The sequence below is a fragment of the Leucopleurus acutus genome (assembly GCF_964270905.1).
Source record: "Leucopleurus acutus genome assembly, chromosome: 1".
NCBI classification, from domain to species: Eukaryota; Metazoa; Chordata; class Mammalia; order Artiodactyla; family Delphinidae; genus Leucopleurus; species Leucopleurus acutus.
This window is the reverse complement of record NC_139142.1, coordinates 52,162,849-52,181,476: the sequence shown is the minus strand read 5'-3', so window position 1 is coordinate 52,181,476 and position 18,628 is coordinate 52,162,849. Positions and strand designations below refer to the sequence as shown.

Here is an 18,628-nt window from a genome sequence, read left to right as displayed (position 1 = left end):
AACAAAAGTAAAATGAAGTGAACCAACCTGTCTCCCAAAGAATTAGAGAACTGCCAGGATACTTCTGAAGTTCATATTAAGAATTTTTAAAAACAAGGGTCAAGTGGAAAAGAAGCTTAAATAAAAGACATAATTTATTCAATACATTGAGTGGAGTTTTGTTTCCCTCATTCAAATATTAGGTCTGAAATTTTCTAACTTTTTACATTATAATTTCTATAATGTGTTCTTTATTTTTTTCTGTCCCTCTCTCTCTACACCATTCGTTTTCCTAGGTATCCAGTCAGTTGGCTACAACACAAAGTTAAAAAAGAAACCACATTTGGCTAAAGTTTTGCATGAAAAATAAATTTGAACCTTTTTTTCAAACATCAACAATAGGAAAGCCAAAATGCATGTCTCTTCTATACATCAGGCCGTTTACAAGGACTATGTTAGAATTGACACAAGGAAAGGAACTAGAAGGCTGAAATAGCATCAGCCCATTCAACATATATATAGTGATATATCCATTCCCCATATACCTTTGTGCTATAAACCATATGTTAAACTTCTAACTGAAAAATCAATTGATAAGCTATGAACTCAAAAAGGCCAGAGTTTCAGGGAGCTACAAATAATCTCAGTTCTATAAATTGCAGTGTTCATAATCTGTTTTTGAAACAAATTAAAGGGCAATGCTGATAGTTCCAATAGCGTAAAACATCTACAAATGACAAATTATTGGACAGTATTTAAGCAACTGTTTCAAGACAGTCTGTACCTGAGTGCTATTGTGAAAGGTGAACTCTAGTTAAAATTGAAAATATCAGAGAAAAATGGAGTCTTTGGCAGGAATAACAAAGGTCATCTATTTGATAACTGATAGGCTGTTCTTCAATGATTACTTCCTAAACTACAGGATCTTAATAGTAATCTCCTAACTAAAGGACTAGATTTTTGCCAGTGAAGTGGCTTTTTATGCCATGATTCCTCTTCAGATACCAAGGGCATTCTGTTTCTTTTAAGAAATATGTTTGCCTTACATTGTCTTTATTTAGTAATGGTACAAAATTAATTTGAAACTAATAATTATGGATATGTATGCTAATTTCAGGTATGCCCACCATGATTATCAAACACATGCAAAACTTCAGCAATGCCTGATATTTGTTTCATTGACTGTATCTCAGGCTATGCTCTGTGAAGCTTCAACACATTCCTGAATTAGCACATGAATTTGTTTCCTGCACAACTAGATGAGATACTTAAATACCAGAGAATGTTCGGTCTGCCTTGAATAACAAAAAGATGATTTCATTTTTCTCAGTGTGCTTACAATTGAAGTCTACAGCTTTATTCCATTTTCGTGGAATAACAATGTAAATGGCAGCATCAGCCCCACAGCACTTCAGTTCCCTGACATCCTGAATCCAGAATTTCTAATTTCCTTTAGTGAGGAGCTTTCCAAATGTCTCTTCAGTCCTGAGTTAGGTTTTATAAAGCTTTAGGGAATATCTCCATTAAGATATCAAGCTACTTACTTCAAAACTGGCAATAGACATGTGGATTATTTTACAGGGTATAAACATTTTTCAAAGTGATTCTAAATTATTTTAGTTTTCTTGTCTACTCTATTTTCCTATGAGTTTAGTTTGGGGAATCAAAGAATAATCTCTTCAAAAAATGTAATCAGGTGGAATGTCACTCGCTTTCTTAATCAGTGTTTAGTGTTTCCAGAAGACAGTCCTGACCAAGAAACCAAGTAGCACGAAAAGGGGCCTCTGTTTCCCAGAAGGGCAACTCTGCTTGTTCTAAGGTTCTTATGGCTAATAGTGTCAAAATGGTTTTAAACAAAAACTTTGTAGTGTGGTTGTGACCACTTTATAATTACCTGAATTAAAATTTCTCCTCAGGGACTTCCCTGGTGGTCCAGTGGGAAGGAATCCGCCTTCCAATGCATGGGACGCGGGTTCGATCCCTGGTCGGGGAACTAAGATCCCACATGTCGTGGGGCAACTAAGCCCACGTGCCACAACTCGTGAGCCCGAGTGCCACAAACTACAGAACCCACACACCACAACTACAGAGCCCACACACCACAACTAGGGAAGAAAACCCACATGCCACAACTAGAGAGAAGCCCACGCGCTTCAGTGAAGAACCCACGTGCGGCAACTAAAACATCCCGCCCTGCGTGCTGCAACGAAGACCCGATGCAGCCAAAACTAAAAATAAATACATAAAATAAATATTTTTAAAAAATTTCTCCTCAAACACCTTTGATCTACAACTCCTTATGCTCTGTTTACACCCTACCGTTTTTCTTTTGAAAAGACAATTATATCTATAATTACTGGTTTACAGAAGGAAGTACACGTCTTCCTCACGTGACCATGAGGGCAGCTCCCTGAGAGCAGGAAGAACAGGCCATTCCTCTTCATCTCTGTGTCCCAGTGTCTGGCACAGCTTCTGGTACATGGTAGGTACTCAATAAATATTGAGGAAATGGATGAATGAAATTATATTAATACCTGGGTCCTGACCTGCAAACAACCTCTGTGATAATCATTTATCTTCAAAAATTTTATCTGCATTTACCTAGTTCTTCAAAAAATAAAATAAGTGTAATAGTTTTAAACTAGAGCTTCTAAAATGTCTTCCTTCAAAATCCGTTACTGAGAATGTGATTTATTTAAACTACGTTGCATGTATTAGTGATATCAAGACTGAGAGGGCTTTTTTTTTAAAAAAAATATTTATTTATTTATTTTTGGCTGTGTTGGGTCTTGGTTTCTGTGCGAGGGCTTTCTCTAGTTGCGGCGAGCGGGGGCCACTCTTCATCACGGTGCGCGGGCCTCTCACTGTCACGGCCTCCCTTGTTGCGGAGCACAAGCTCCAGACGTGCAGGCTCAGTAGTTGGGCTCTCGGGCCCAGTTGCTCTGCGGCATGTGGGATTCTCCCAGACCAGGGCTTGACCCCGTGTCTCCTGCATTGGCAGGCAGATTCTCAACCACTGCGCCACCAGGGAAGCCCCTGAGAGGGCAGTTTTCAAAGTATTAACATTTAGCATTTTCTTACTCTTCAAGTTCTTTATCTGATACAGCACTTCTTGCTTCAAAAGGACAATAGAGAGTAGTAGGAGTTTGTAAGGGCTTTTGTTCATATAAGTGAGAATAGAAATGTATTTAGACTGAGATCCTATCATTCTTTTGGCATACATTTTCAGCTAAAAACACCATGGAGAAATCCCTTCCACCTATAATGGCATTAGGAGAGGAGCCAGAAAGTACATATAAAATAACATGAATAGGACTTCCCTGGTGGCGCAGTGGTTGAGAGTCCGCCTGCCGATGCAGGGGACACGGGTTCGTGCCCCAGTCCGGAAGATCCCACATGCCACGGAGCGGCTGGGCCCGTGAGCCATGGCCGCTGAGCCTGCGCGTCCGGAGCCTGCACTCCGCAACGGGAGAGGCCACAACAGTGAGAGGCCCGCGTACCACAAAAATAAATAAATAACATGAATATACAGATTCTTATTCCAGGGACTTATTAATCTAATTTGGCAGATACATGTGAGACAACATAATATGAGACATTTCAACTGCTGGACGAAATTTGAGCAGAACTGTGACTTCACATAAAAGCATGAGATTTCCTCAATCATCACAAATGGAAGTTAATTCAAGAATATCTAACTCTGAAGATGAAATAGACTTTTATATTGTCATAGAATTTTAAATAATTTTTTAAACCACAAAACCATGAAGTAAAAATGTCTATATGAAACCCAATTATCCTGCAAAATCTTTTTTAAAAAGTCAGAGATAGGCATGTGCACAAACACCCATAGACTGGCCAAATTATTCAGTGTATATAGACTTAACGGACATTCTCTTTCAAGAGCTGATTGTTTTCACTGAATAAAAAAGTTGATACAAATAATGTACCACCTACATTCATATCTCCCTTACTTTGTTCCTTGAAGTAGTAATTAATGCCTCAGGGCGTTAACAAGGGTATTTGAAATAGAGTTTAGTCACACATGTTGTAGAAAGCTGCATTAGGCAAATTTAAAGAGGTTTCTTTACTGCAGGACTTTTCAGAGGCTTTAGTTTGCTGATGTGTATCATAAACTGCCATTTTTAAAACAATCGAATGTAGAAAAATCCAATTTTTCAGTAACTAATTCTCTGCTTATTTTTAACTTCCCTAGTTTCATTGTTCACCATAAAGCTTCAAAAATGTAGGCAGTAAAGTATAACTTATTTCTGTAATAAAATGATATTATTACTCCAGAAATCCTCAACTGTGCAGAGAAAAAATTGCACCCCAAGCAACATTTGAAATATGATCAAATTTCTTCAGGAGATAATTAGTGGTAAAGCCATGACATGAACCTACCTCCAGTGTTATGCATTTCTCATTATAACACTATCAAAAACATAATATTTAATGAGTTTTTTCTATGTGCTAGGCACCAAGATTAACATTTTATATATACCACCACATAAAATTCTCATAATACTCATGTGATATGGGTATCATAACTCCATGTTTACTCAGGACCTTTGACTGAGAAGATAAATGTAAATGCCCTTAAGCAATTTTTATCATCAAACTTATACAACTGCACCTGACACTTCCCTCCTACTCTTTAAACCAGATGATGAAAATTTACATTTTGTACTTTCTGCTCAATTTTGCTGTGAACCTAAAATTTACTCTAAAAAAATAAAGTCTGTTAACAACAACTTACATTGTGAATCAGTACCCAAGGCTGAGTGAGTTGCCACTGCCTACAGTGGAATTTTTAATCTCTGATTAACTGTTCAATGATTATCTATTCCCACCAGACATTCTTAGCGTGCGTGTGTGTGTGTGTGTGTGTGTGTGTGTGTATGTATACGTATGTATATATATATATACATATATATACACACACATATATTTATAGTTACATATCAAAACAAATAACATAAAAACAATAATAGCAGAAAATGCTTGATGAGTTCCTACTCTATGAATAATTTTAAGTCCTCCACATGTGTGTACTCATTCAACCTTCAAAACAACAGTATGAGATAAATAACCCTTTACAGCTGATGAAAGTGAAACAGAATTAACTTGTCCGAGGTCAAACAGCTAGAATAGTGGTGCCAGGACTTGAATTTAGATAATCTCACACTTGATCATTTTGTTTGCTGTCAACATTTGAATAAATGGGATGGCATCATTTGAAAAAGTAAGACTTTAAACTTCAATGAAGAAGTGCTTATTTAATATAGCATCTTATATGTTTAAACAGAAGCGACTTTTGAATTCCTCTAGTATGGGTAGGTTGGAGAAGGATTTTTTAATTGTGATTCCATCTAATAACGATACTCCTGTTTCTTTTTTCCCCATGGAGAATAAATTTTCCTTATTTAGATATTTAAAATTTCTAACCCCAATAAAAATGTTTCTTCTCACTCTAATTACTTAAATATGCACTTTCTTTGATCTAACATAAGGAACACAGATCATGGCAAAGGGATCATATGTAAGATGAAGACAAATCTGGTCATAGAAAGCTACCTGGCTAAGGACAGGGATGTAAGTTGAATCACCTGTCTTCACCATCTCAGTAAGTGGCAATGTTATCTACTCATTTGCTCAGGTTAAAAAAAAAAAATTATCTTCAATTCCTTTCTTAGTTTATGATTGCTGATCAGTTAATCACCATGTTTTAATGACTTTTCTTCCAAATATATTCTGAGTCACACCTCTATCTCTGAATTATCTCCTAAATTACTACAACAATCTCCTAACTACTTCAGTGTACAATGGTCTTTTCAAATATATCAAATATGCAAAATATATTTATTTTACAAATAGATCATGTCATTGCCTTGCCTAAAACTATTCTCAATACTTCTAGAATCAAATACGCACTCTTTAGCAGAGTCAACAAGACACTAGAGGATCTTTACCCTCCCTACCTCTCTGACTTCAACTTTACTCTCCTACTTATTCCCTACATTCTAGATACACTGTCCTTCTCACTTTTCCACCTCAAGGACTTTGCACTTGCTTTTCCCTCTAGAATGCTCTTTACTGTCATTATTATCCAATCCTCATTTTCAATCAATCTTCAGACCTCAAACTATCTAATGCAGTGATATTACTGTTTTCATTTCTCCCTTATCTGGTCATTGTAGGACATTATTTTATTTTCTTCCTAGAATGCACTGCTATGTGAAATTACTTGTTAATGCTCCATCTTTCCAACCAGATATAAATATTATTTCTCTTGTCCACTGATCTATCTTCAATACGAAGAATGGTTCCTAGGACACTGATGATCTCAAAAATTCTTACAATGAATGAATAAATACATCATATTATGGATAATAAATGAAGCTGGCATTAATCACATTGCAAGGAAGAGCAAGTCTGCATAAACTAACTTATAAAGACTGTACCTAAAGTGAATTTTGAGCATTTGATAATTCACAGTGCAGAGATGCTGTTGATGATGTACGCTTTATAATGGGTTTAAGACTATCCCAGAACAGAATGAGATAAGAATGCCATAGAAAAGACTTGCTGAACATGAATAAAATAAAGAAGAAACCCAGAGAATGCAAGCCATATATTTGCAAAGAATGATTATAATTTCCTTAGTGAGGAAGAATTGGGACTGAATGTCAAAACTCTCTATATTATTTTTATGTTATGTATATACGTGTATGTATAGGGATATATATATATGTATATGCATATATCTATCCTTATATTTTATGGTTACTTGATTTCCTCAATTTTATTGTAAAAAAACATATGGATGGTCCTATTCTCAGTCTGTGGTTTGAATTATGCTGAACAAAGCCTTTATTATTTTGTATAAATCATCATTCTATGTAGCATTTTATAAAAATGTTATCAAGAATTTAGCATATATATTATATATGTATATATGTTGTGTGTTTATACACACACACACACACACATATAGTGAGCATGAGAGAGAGAGAACAATAGGGAAAATCTCCATTTATAATATATATAGAACAGCTCCACATATATAAAGCTCTCTATATAGAACAGGGGAAGGCTAGGCTTAGTGAAGGCTGTCCCAGCAGGGTCTATTATTTGGGTTTGACTGATGATACTTAAGTATCGGAATATAAAACATGTATGTATGAGAGTTTTGGAAGCAGATTCTTGAAAACTATATTCTTTTTAAGGTGACATTGTTTCATTTTGCAATAGCAGTACCCTCTCACTATTAAGAATCAAATATAAACTTGATTCGTAAAATTAGTCTTTTATATAGGCTCACGAGGATTTCCTCATTTTGTAGTAGGACTGAATAACTTATTATGAAAACTTCTGTATTTCTCTAATGTAAGGAGAAATTAACTTCATTGAAACCTTGAAACAATTCATAACAACATTTTCAGTGAAACACAATCAAACTTTAGGATTTCACATTCATCTTTTTAACTGTGAGAAGGACTGAATGATACTGATATGGTATTCTCCAGATTAATTATTCTTCCTCATAAGTAATACAGACAACAAAGTGAGAGAACAAATGCTCTTTAATTTTTTTCCCCTCGGTTTCCAATTATGTACTGAGTTTGAAGTGGCACACAGAATAGAATGATATATTTTCAGTGCAGTTCATCCCCAGAAAAGTTACTCTGTGAACTTAACATCAAATTAAAATAGCGATTCAAAAAAAGGAAAGAAAAATCTGGCAAGATCAATAAATGTGCTTTAGTGAAATCAAGGAATAATTTATCTTTCTTAGGAGTTTGGCTCCAGTTTATTTCTTTCTTAGGTGCAGCTAATCCATAGATCTAGACTCACATCATGATAAATTTTAATCTTGGCATGTTCCAGCAATAGATCTCTTAATAATGAGAAGCACATCTCTCACAGAGCCTGCCCTGAATCAAATGTTTAGCAGAACCGTGTGAAGCTCCCCCTAACTCATCGCTCACTGGCACTTTCTAAGAGAGAAAGAATTGCTAGACAATTGAAACAAATTCACCACTTGAGGAAGTACATGACATCACATTAAGTCCCAGGAAAGAGAAAAATGGTTCTGCTTTTCTAACTCCATCTCTTGGCTCCAAGCACCTAGCTTAGTGACAAATATTCAATTGCAATTAAGTCTTGCTTCCCCTAAGAATGTTGAAAAAAAAGGAGAGGACTTCAGAGAGTGAGGAGACTTCTTGTGTTTGTAACTTACGTTTAGATGAATAATAACCAAATGACATAGAGAACGTGATCCAAAGACTTCTTTTTCCTTATTACCTTGATGAAATTGGTGAGTGCTAAAAGAGTATTTAATGTTGAAAACATAGTATCTACAAACCCTAACATCTAAAAAATCGTAATAATCCTTCCTCTCCCTTTACCTACCACCCCTCAGGTCTCTTTTGCTGCTCCATAACCAAAAATTCTATTTTCCTTAAATCTTTCTCTGTATTCCCATCAATTTCAGGCTTTTTTGGAGGGAGGGGAGGTGTAATAGTTTTGTTTTTTTTGTTTTTGTTTTTTTGCCTTCAGAGAACACATGTGAAACATTTTTTAAAATCAAAAAAATAGGCAATGATTTTTTGACCATTTTATTATATTGACAATGGTGGCATGACAGCAGCTTATGGGAAGTTTATATCTATTAAAACTAAACTGAGTTACTTTCAATACTGCCATCAAAAAGTAATCAAATTCAGCAACATTCTTATTTAAATTATTATACAATTTTAAGAGCACTTGACGTTCACCAGCCATAGCCTTTTATCACTTCGGTGTATTTACTTCCAGACATTTTTTCTATGGTTACAAAAATAACTCACAAAACTCAAAATAGGTAGAGAATTCCAAAGCCTGCTATTCATCTCCAAGCAGTATATTATGAATGTCCTTCCTCCTCTGTAAATATGAATCTTTATCATACTTTAAAAGTTACATGAAGCAAATACTATAATTTAGTCAATCCCCTATTGTTGGACATCTAGATTGTTCACATTATTTTGTTTTAGTAGATAGATAGATAGGTAGATACACATGCTTACATAGTGGCTCAGAATAGTGTAACAAACTTGCGCTAAAATGAACTTTTTTCCCCTTAAACTCTCTGGGAAAGTGGGCTTTTAAATTACACTTCAGTGAAAGATATTTTAAAACTCTTCAACATCCCTGTACAGAAAATAATTTTACTTCCTGTTCCTGGAAGTATCTAGCCTCTATGGTCTGCCTGTGTGTGTTTAGTATTTCCTTTAATCCTAGACATTTGTTTTTAACATCTTTATTGGAGTAAAATTGCATTACAATGCTGTGTTTGTTTCTGCTTTATAACAAAGTTAATCAGTTATACATATACATATATCCCCATATCTCTTCCCTCTCGTGTCTCCTGCCCTCCCACCCTCCCTATCCCACCCTTCCAGGTGGTCACAAAGCACCGAGCTGATCTCCCTGTGATATGCGGCTGCTTCCTACTAGCTGTCTATTTTACATTTGGTAGTGTATATATGTCCATGCCACTCTCTCACTTTGTCCCAGCTTACCCTTCCCCCTCCATGTATCCTCAACTCCATTCTCTAGTAGGTCTGTGTCTTTATTCCCGTCTGGCTCCTGGGTTCTTCATGACCATATTTTTTCTTTGATTTTTAGATTCCATATATATATATGTTAGCATACAGTATTTGTTTTTCTCTTTCTGACATACTTCATTCTGTATGACAGACTCTAGGTCCATCTACCTCACTACAAATAACTCAATTTCATTTCTTTTTATGGCTGAGTAATATTCCATTGTATATATGTGCCACATCTTCTTTATCCATTCATCTGTTGATGGACACTTAGGTTGCTTCTATGCCCTGGCTATTTTAAATAGAGATGCAATGAACATTGTGCTACATGACTCTTTTTGAATTATGGTTTTCTCAGTGTATATGCCCAGTAGTGGGATTGCTGGGTCATATGGTAGTTCTATGTTTAGTTTTTAAAGGAACCTCCATACTGTTCTCCATACTGGCTGTATCAATTTACATTCCCACAAGCAAGAGGGTTCCCTTTTCTCCAAACCCTCTCCAGCACTTATTGTTTGTAGATTTTTTGATGATGGCCATTCTGACTGGTGTGAGATGATATCTCATTGTAGTTTTGATTTGCATTTCTCTAATGATTCATAATGTTGAGAATTCTTTCATGTGTTTGTTGGCAATCTGTATATCTTCTTTGGAGAAATGTCTATTTAGGTCTTCTGCCCATTTTTGGATTGGGTTGTTTGTTTGTTTGATATTGAGCTGCATGAGCTGCTTATAAATTTTGGAGATTAATCCTTTGACAGTTGCTTCATTTGCACATATTTTCTCCCATTCTGACGGTTGTCTTTTCGTCTTGTTTATGGTTTCCTTTGCTGTGAAAAAGCTTTGAAGTTTCATTAGGACCCATTTGTTTATTTTTGTTTTTATTTCCATTTCTCTAGGAGGTGGGTCAAAAAGGATCTTGCTGTGATTTATGTCACATAGTGTTCTGCCTATGTTTTTCTCTAAGAGTTTGATAGTGTCTGGGCTTACATTTAGGTCTTTGATTCATTTTGAGTTTATTTTTGTGTATGGTGTTAGGGAGGGATCTAATTTCATTCTTTTAATGTAGCTGTCCAGTTTTCCCAGAACCACTTATTGAAGAGGCTGTCTTTTCTCCACTGTACATTCTTGCCTCCTTTATCAAAGATAAGGTAACCATATGTGGGTGGGTTTATCTCTGGGCTTTCTATCCTGTTCCATTGATCTATCTTTCTGTTTCTGTGGCAGTACCATACTGTCTTGATTACTGTAGTTTTGTAGTATAGTCTGAAGTCTGGGACCCTGATTCCTCCAGCTCCGTTTTTCTTTCTCAAGATTGCTTTGGATATTCGGGGTCTTCTGTATTTCCATACAAATTGTGAAATTATTGTTTGAGTTCTGTGAAAAATGCCAGTGGTAGTTTGATAGGGATTGCACTGAATCTGTAGATTGCTTCGTGTAGTACAGTCATTTTCACTATGTTGATTCTTCCAATCCAAGGACATGGTCTATCTCTCCATCTGTTTGTATTATCTTTAATTTCTTTCATCAGTGTCTTATAATTTTCTGCATACAGGTCTTTTGTCTCCTTAGGTAGGTTTATTCCTAGATATTTTACTCTTTTTGTTGCAATGGTAAATGGGAGTGTTTTCTTAATTTCACTTTCCGATTTTCATCATTAGTGTATAGGAATGCAAGAGATTTCTGTGCATTATTTTTGTATCCTGCTACTTTACCAAATTCATTGATTAGCTCTAGTAGTTTTCTGGTAGCATCTTTAGGATTATATATGTATAGTATCATGCCATCTGCAAACAGTGACAGCTTTACTTCTTTTCTGATTTGGATTCCTTTTATTTCTTTTTCTTCTCTGCTTGCTTTGGCTAAAATTTCCAAAACTATGTTGAATAATAGTGGTGAGAGGGGGCAACCTTGTCTTGTTCCTGATCTTAGTGGAAATGGTTTCAGTTTTTCACCATTAAGGACGATGTTGGCTGTGGGTTTGTCATCTATGGCCTTTAATATGTTGAGGTCAGTTCCCTCTATGCCTACTTTCTGGAGGGTTTTCATCATAATTACATATCAACTTTTGTCAAAAGCTTTCTCTGTATCTGTTGAGATGATCATATGGTTTCTCTCCTTCAATTTGTTAATATGCTGTATCACATTGATTGATTTGTGTATATTGAAGAATGCTTGCATTCCTGGGATAAAACTCACCTGATCATGGTTTACGATCCTTTTAATGTGCTGTCGGATTCTGTTTGCTAGTATTTTGTTGAGGATTTTTGCATCTATGTTCACCAGTGATATTGGCAAGTGGCTTTCTTTCTTTGTGACATCTTTCTCTGCTTTTGGTATCAGCGTGATGGTGGCCTCATAAAATGAGTTTGGGAGTGCTCCTCCCTCTGCTATATTTTGGAAGAGTTTGAGAAGGACAGGTGTTAGCTCTTCTCTAAATGTTTGATAGAATTCGCCTCTGAAGCCATCTGGTCCTAGGCTTTTGTTTGTTGGAAGATTTTTAATCACAGTTTCAATTTCACCACATGTGATTGGTCTGTTCACATTTTCTATTTCTTCCTGATTCAGTCTCGGAAGGTTGTGCTTTTCTAAGAATGTGTCCACTTCTTCCAGGTTGTCCATTTTATTGGCATATAGTTGCTTGTAGTAATCTCTCATGATCCTTTGTATTTCTGCAGTGTCAGTTGTTACTTCTCCTTTTTCATTTCTAATTCTATTGATTTGAGTTTTCTTTTTTTTCTTGATGAGTCTGGCTAATGGTTTATCAATTTTGTTTATCTTCTCAAAGAACCAGCTTTTAGTTTTATTGATCTTTGCTATCATTTCCTTCATTTCTTTTTCATTTATTTCTGATCTGATTTTTATGATTTCTTCCTTCTGCTAACTTTGGGGTTTTTTGTTCTTTTTTTCTCTAATTGCTTTAGGTGCAAGGTTAGGTTGTTTATTTGAGATGTTTCTTGTTTCTTGAAGTAGGATTGTATTGCTGTAAACTTCACTCTCAGAACTGCTTTTGCTGCATCCCATAGGTTTTGGGTCGTCGTGTTTTCATCGTCATTTGTTTCTAGGTATTTTTTGGTTTCCTATTTGATTTCTTCAGTGATCTCTTGGTTATTTAGTAGTGTATGGTTTAGCCTCCATGTGTTTGTGTCTTTTTACAGATATTTTCCTGTAATTGATATCTAGTCTGGTGGCATTGTGGTTGTAAAAGATACTTGATACAATTCCAATTTTCTTAAATTTACCAAGGCTTGATTTGAGACCCAAGATATGACCTATCCTGGAGAATGTTCCATGAGAACTTGAGAAGAAAGTGTATTCTGTTGTTTTTGGATAGAATATCCTATAAATATCAATTAAGTCCATCTTGTTTAATGTATCATTTAAAGCTTGTGTTTCCTTATTTATTTTCATTTTGGATGATCTGTCCATTGGTGAAAGTGGGGTGTTAAAGTCCCCTACTATGATTGTGTTACTGTCAATTTCCCCTTTTATGGCTGTTAGTATTTGCCTTATGTATTGAGGTGCTCCTATGTTGGATGCATAAATATTTACAATTGTTATATCTTCTTCTTGGATTGATCCCTTGATCATTATGTAGTGTCCTTCATTGTCTCAAGTAATAGTCTTTGTTTTAAAGTCTATTTTGTCTGATATCAGAATTGCTATTCCAGCTTTCTTTTGATTTCCATTTGCATGGAAAATCTTTTCCATCCCATCACTTTCAGTCTGTATGTGTCCCTAGGTCTGAAGTGGGTCTCTTGTAGACAGCATATCTACAGGTCTTGTTTTTGTATCCATTCAGCCAGTCTATATCTTTTGATTGGAACATTTAATCCATTTGCATTTAAGGTAATTATTAATATGTATGTTACTATGATCATTTTCTTAATTGTTTTGTGTTTGTTATTGTAGGTCTTTTCCTTCTCTTGTGTTTCCTGATTAGAGAAGTTCCTTTAGCATTTGTTGTAAAGCTGGTTTGGTGGTGCTGAATTCTCTTAGCTTTTGCTTCTCTGTACAGATTTTAATTTCTCCATCAAATCTGAATGAGATCCTTGCTGGGTAGAGGAATCTGGGTTGTAGGTTTTTCCTCTTCATCACTTTAAATATGTCCTGCCACACCCTTCTGGCTTGCAGAGTTTCTGCTGAAAGTTCAGCTGTTAACCTTATGGGAACTCCCTTGTGTGTTATTTGTTGTTTTTCCCTTGCTGCTTTCAATATTTTTTCTTTTTATTTAATTTTTGATAGTTTGATTAATATGTGTCTTGGCGTGTTTCTCCGTGAATTTATCCTGTATGTGCCTCTCTGCACTTCCTGGACTTGATTAACTATCTCCTTTCCCATATTAGGGAAGTTTTCAACTATAATGTCTTCAAATATTTTCTCAGTCCCTTTCTTTTTCTCTTCTTCTTCTGGGACCCCTATAATTCGAATGTTGGTGCATTTAATGTTGTCCCAGAGGTGTCTGAGACCGTCCTCAATTCTTTTCATTCTTTTTTCTTTATTCTTCTCTGCCGTAGTTATTTCCACTATTTTATCTTCCAGGTCACTTATCCGTTTTCTGCCTCAGTTATTCTGCTATTGATCCCTTCTAGAGAGTTTTTAATTTCATTTATTGTGTTGTTCATCACTGTTTTCTCTTTATTTTTTCTAGGTCCTTGTTAAATGTTTCTTGTATTTTCCATTCTATTTCCATGATTTTCGATCATCTTTACTATCATTCTGAATTCTTTTTCAGGTAGACTGCCTATTTCCTCTTCATCTGTTAGGTCTGGTGGCTTTTTACCTAGCTTCTTCATGTGCTGTGTGTTTCTGTGTCTTCTCATTTTGCTGACCTTACTGTGTTTGGGGTCTTCTTTTCACAACCTGCAGTTTCGTAGTTCCCACTGTTTTCGGTGTCTGCCCCCAGTTGCTAAGGTTGGTTCAGTGGGTTGTGTAGGCTTCCTGGTGGAGGGGATGAATGCCTGTGTTCTGGTGGATCAGGCTGGATCTTGTCTTTTTGGTGGGCAGGTCCACAGCTGGTGGTGTGTTTTGGTGTGTCTGCGGCCTTGTTATGATTTTAGATACCCTTTCTGCTAATGGGTGGGGTTGTGTTCCTGTCCTGCTAGTTGTTTGGCATAGGGTGTCCAGCATTTAGCTTGCGGGTCATTGAGTGGATCTGGGTCTTGGTGTTGAGATGGACATCTCTGGGAGATTTTCGCCATTTGGCATTACATGGAGCTGGGAGGTCTCTCATGGACCAGTGTCCTGTAGTTGGCTCTCCCACCTCAGAGGCACAGCCCTGATGCCTGGCTGGATCACCAAGAGCCTGTAATCCACACGGCTCAGAATAAAAGGGAGATAAAAAAGAAAGAAAGAAAGAAGAAGATAAAATAATATTATTAAAATAAAAAGTAATTATTAAAAAAATTTTTTTAAGTAATTAAAGAAAGAAAGAAGAGAGCAACCAAACCAAAAGAGAAATTCACCAATGATAAGAAGCGCTAAAAAACTATACTAAAAACACCCTCAAAAACAAAAATTGGACAGACAGAACCCTAGGACAAATGGTAAAAGCATAGTTATACAGACAAAATCACACACAGATGTGTACACATACACACTCACAAAAAGAGAAAAAGGGAAAAAAAAAAATATATCGTTGCTTCCAAGTCCACCTCGTCAATTTGGGATGATTCGATGTCTATTCAGGTATTCCACAGATGCAGGGTACATCAAGTTGATTGTGGAGATTTAATCCACTGCTTCTGTGGCTGCTGGGAGAGATTTCCCTTTCTCTTCTTTGTTCACACAGCTCCTGCTTTCACCTTTGGATTTGGCCCCACCTCTGTGTGTAGGTCACCTGAGGGTGTCTGTTCTTCGCCCAGACAGGACGGGGTTAAAGGAGCAGCTGATTCGGGGGCTCTGGCTCACTCAGGCTGGGGGGAGGGAGGGGTACGGAATGCGGGGCAAGCCTGCAGTGGCAGAGGCCGGTATGACATTGCACCAGCCTCAGGCGTGCCGTGCGTTCTCCTGGGGAAGTTGTCCCTAGATCCCGGGACCCTGGCAGTGGCGGGCTGCAAAGGTTCCCAGGAGTGGAGGTGTGGAGACTGACCTGTGCTTGCACACAGGCTTCTTGGTGGCGGCAGCAGCAGCCTTAGTGTCTCATGCCCATCTCTGTGGTCCGCGCTGATAGCCTTGGCTCGCGCCCATCTCTGTAGCTCCTTTAAACCGCGCTCTTAATCCCCTCTCCTCGCGCACCAGGAAACAAAGAGGGAAGAAAACGTCTCTTGCCTCTTCTGCAGCTCCAGACTTTTTCACGGACTCCCTCCCGGCTAGCTGTGGCTTGCTAGTCCCCTTCAGGCTGTGTTCACGCAGCCAACCCCAGTCCTCTCCCTGGGATCCTACCTCCTAAGTCCGAGCCTCAGCTCCCAGCCCCGCCCGCCCCGGCGGGGGAGCAGACAAGCCTTTCGGGCTGGTGAGTGCTGGTCGGCACCAATTCTTTGTGCGGGAATCTCTCTGCTTTGACCTCCGCACCCCTGTTGCTGCAATCTCCTCCCTGGCTCTGAAGCTTCCCCCCTGCCCACCCCCGTCTCTGCCAGTGAAGGGGCTTCCTAGTGTGTGGAAACCTTTCCTCCTTCACGGCTCCCTCGCACTGGTGCAGGTCCTGTCCGTATTCTTTTGTCTCTGTTTATTCTTTTTTCTTTTGCCCTACCCAGGTACGTGGGGAATTTCTTGCCTTTTGGGATGTCTGAGGCCTTCTGCCAGTGTTCAGTAGGTGTTCTATAGGAGCAGTTCCACATGTAGATGTATTTGTGATGTAGTTGTGGGGAGGAAGGTGATCTCCACGTCTTAGTCTTCTGCCATCTTGAAGCTACTCCACTCCTAGACATTTTAATGACATGATATTGACTATTCTTAATGGTTTCCATTAGTACGTGTCTCAGGATTTGATGGTGATGGATACTATTATTTTGTACTTTTAGGTGACTTTTTCCTACATTTATTTCCTACTGATATTAAGTGCAGGCTTATTTATCTGGTTTCATTTTATTGTCTAGATGGATATGTACATTATTACTAAAATCCAGTTTTGCCAGGTCATACTAAAAATTGATATCCCCAAGTCTGAAGTTTGTAATGCAAATGTCAATATTGGTACAGCTTCTCCCAGTAGGGCATTAACATTGAACCATATTTTTCAAGGACAAGGATTTTGCAAATTTACGGAAATACACAAGGGATTAAGAGATTTATCAGATAAGCTAAATCTAAATTGCCTGATAACTTTAAATGAGAATTTCTGTTTGAAGATCTACCTTGGGAGCTGCTGCAATTCCCATCACACTTGGACTACTTCTTTGCCAGATTCTCCTAACTATCTTTATTCTCATACCCTACCTCTCTCTCCACACTCTAGGTTGCCTTCTCCTGCAACTTTCCAACACAAGATATCTTTTCATCATGTTTCCTTTAAAATTACAAAAATTAAAACTATGAGATTATTAGTTGTTGTTTGCTTTGGATTATTGATAACTAGATGATGGGAAGACAGGTGGAGGATGTGAGCTTTTGTATTAGTCTGTAAAATCATAAAGTTAATGAAATTAACTTATGGAAACAGAAACATGAAGAGACCAGTTACCCAAGTCACAAGGATACGTACTGCTCCTCTAAGAACCTCTAGCTGTAAGACCCTCTACACTGCATTGACTATACAATTTTATAAAGTCCGTGTAACATTTAGAGTTTCACCATTTGCTAGAGTAATAATCGGAATCACCTCCATCATAATCATACATGTTTAGGAGTGATGTACTTCTAATGTACATATTAGATTAAGTGGTAATAAAGTCCTGACACACATGGGAAGATGTGGAGTATTAGAAAGAGCACTGAACTCAAGAAACTTTTGTTCAAATGCCCACCTATGTCCTTTACTTACTCGGTCATCTTTGGAGTAGTGAATAATCTCTCTGAACTTCAGTTATACTCGCTCAAAAATTAAATAAGAATTTAAATAATTGATTAAAGGAGATAAATTGTGTGTTAGTTCTTGTATGTACACACACATATACACACATATCTTTTGGTTTAACAATCTCTGTCATCGGAAAAATTCAGTAGGGAATAACGTATTGAGCTCTACCACATGATTCTTTAAAAACTAAGTAAGTAAGAAAATAAAGCATCTTAATGCATAAGAAAACATTCTTAACTTTCGGTTTCCATCTCATCACCATACTGAAGTCGAACAACAGAGAGAGAGAGAGAGAGAGAGAGAGAGAGAGAGGAGATACACACACATACAACGGAGATTGAGAAAAAGAGAAAGCAAGCACTGAGTTCAAGTGTGAGCTCTGACAATTAATCAGTAGCTACTGACAATTAATCAGTAGCTCTGTGATCCTGAGTAAATCACTTAAAAGTTTTGAGCTTCATTTTCCTCACCTGTCAAATAAGTTGCTCTGGACTAAATGAAATCAACAATGCATGTAAAGGACCTAGAAGAGTATATTTTACATGTATACAAGTACTCAGCAAACATTAGTTTCCCAGTCATTACTGATAGGTATTGGGTGTACATAAATTAGTGTGGAAAAGGGAGAAAAATGACTCACAGAAACAAATTACTTAGGGATTTAAAGACTCTTGATTTTTTCCCATATTTTTCTAATCAACAATAAGTAGAAAAATGATTAATTTCAAATTTAGTTCATGGTTCTACGGATGGGGGTAAAATTTATTTAATACATAAAGACAGACAAATTATGTGTTATATATGTAGGAATAATTTGAAAGAAAAAAGTAGATAAAACAAGGATTTAGTGTCTAAACACTGGAAAAGAAACTGCCTAGTCGTAAAAATATCCTCTCCACACCTGAAAGAGAGAACAACTAGCTATTTATGGGTGGTAAGGAGAAGACAAGATAATCCCAAATTATAGGTAAAATAAATCTGTATGTGTAATTTGTCTATCTATCGATGGCAGACACACAGATAAGTATCTCAAGAGTAACGTCTGAGTGTGGGTTACATAAATTCTGATTTGGTCACTCTGGGCCCCAATACTTCAAGA

The 18,628-nt window shown here is 37.0% G+C and overlaps 1 protein-coding gene across 2 annotated transcripts in view; it reads right to left on the bottom strand.

Moving 5' to 3' along the window:
• MDGA2 (MAM domain containing glycosylphosphatidylinositol anchor 2) overlaps positions 1-18,628 on the bottom strand; it is a gene marked incomplete at both ends in the record, with an annotated part of 831,925 nt that overhangs the window by 593,288 nt on the left and 220,009 nt on the right. The gene's annotated exons all lie outside the window — the stretch shown is intronic.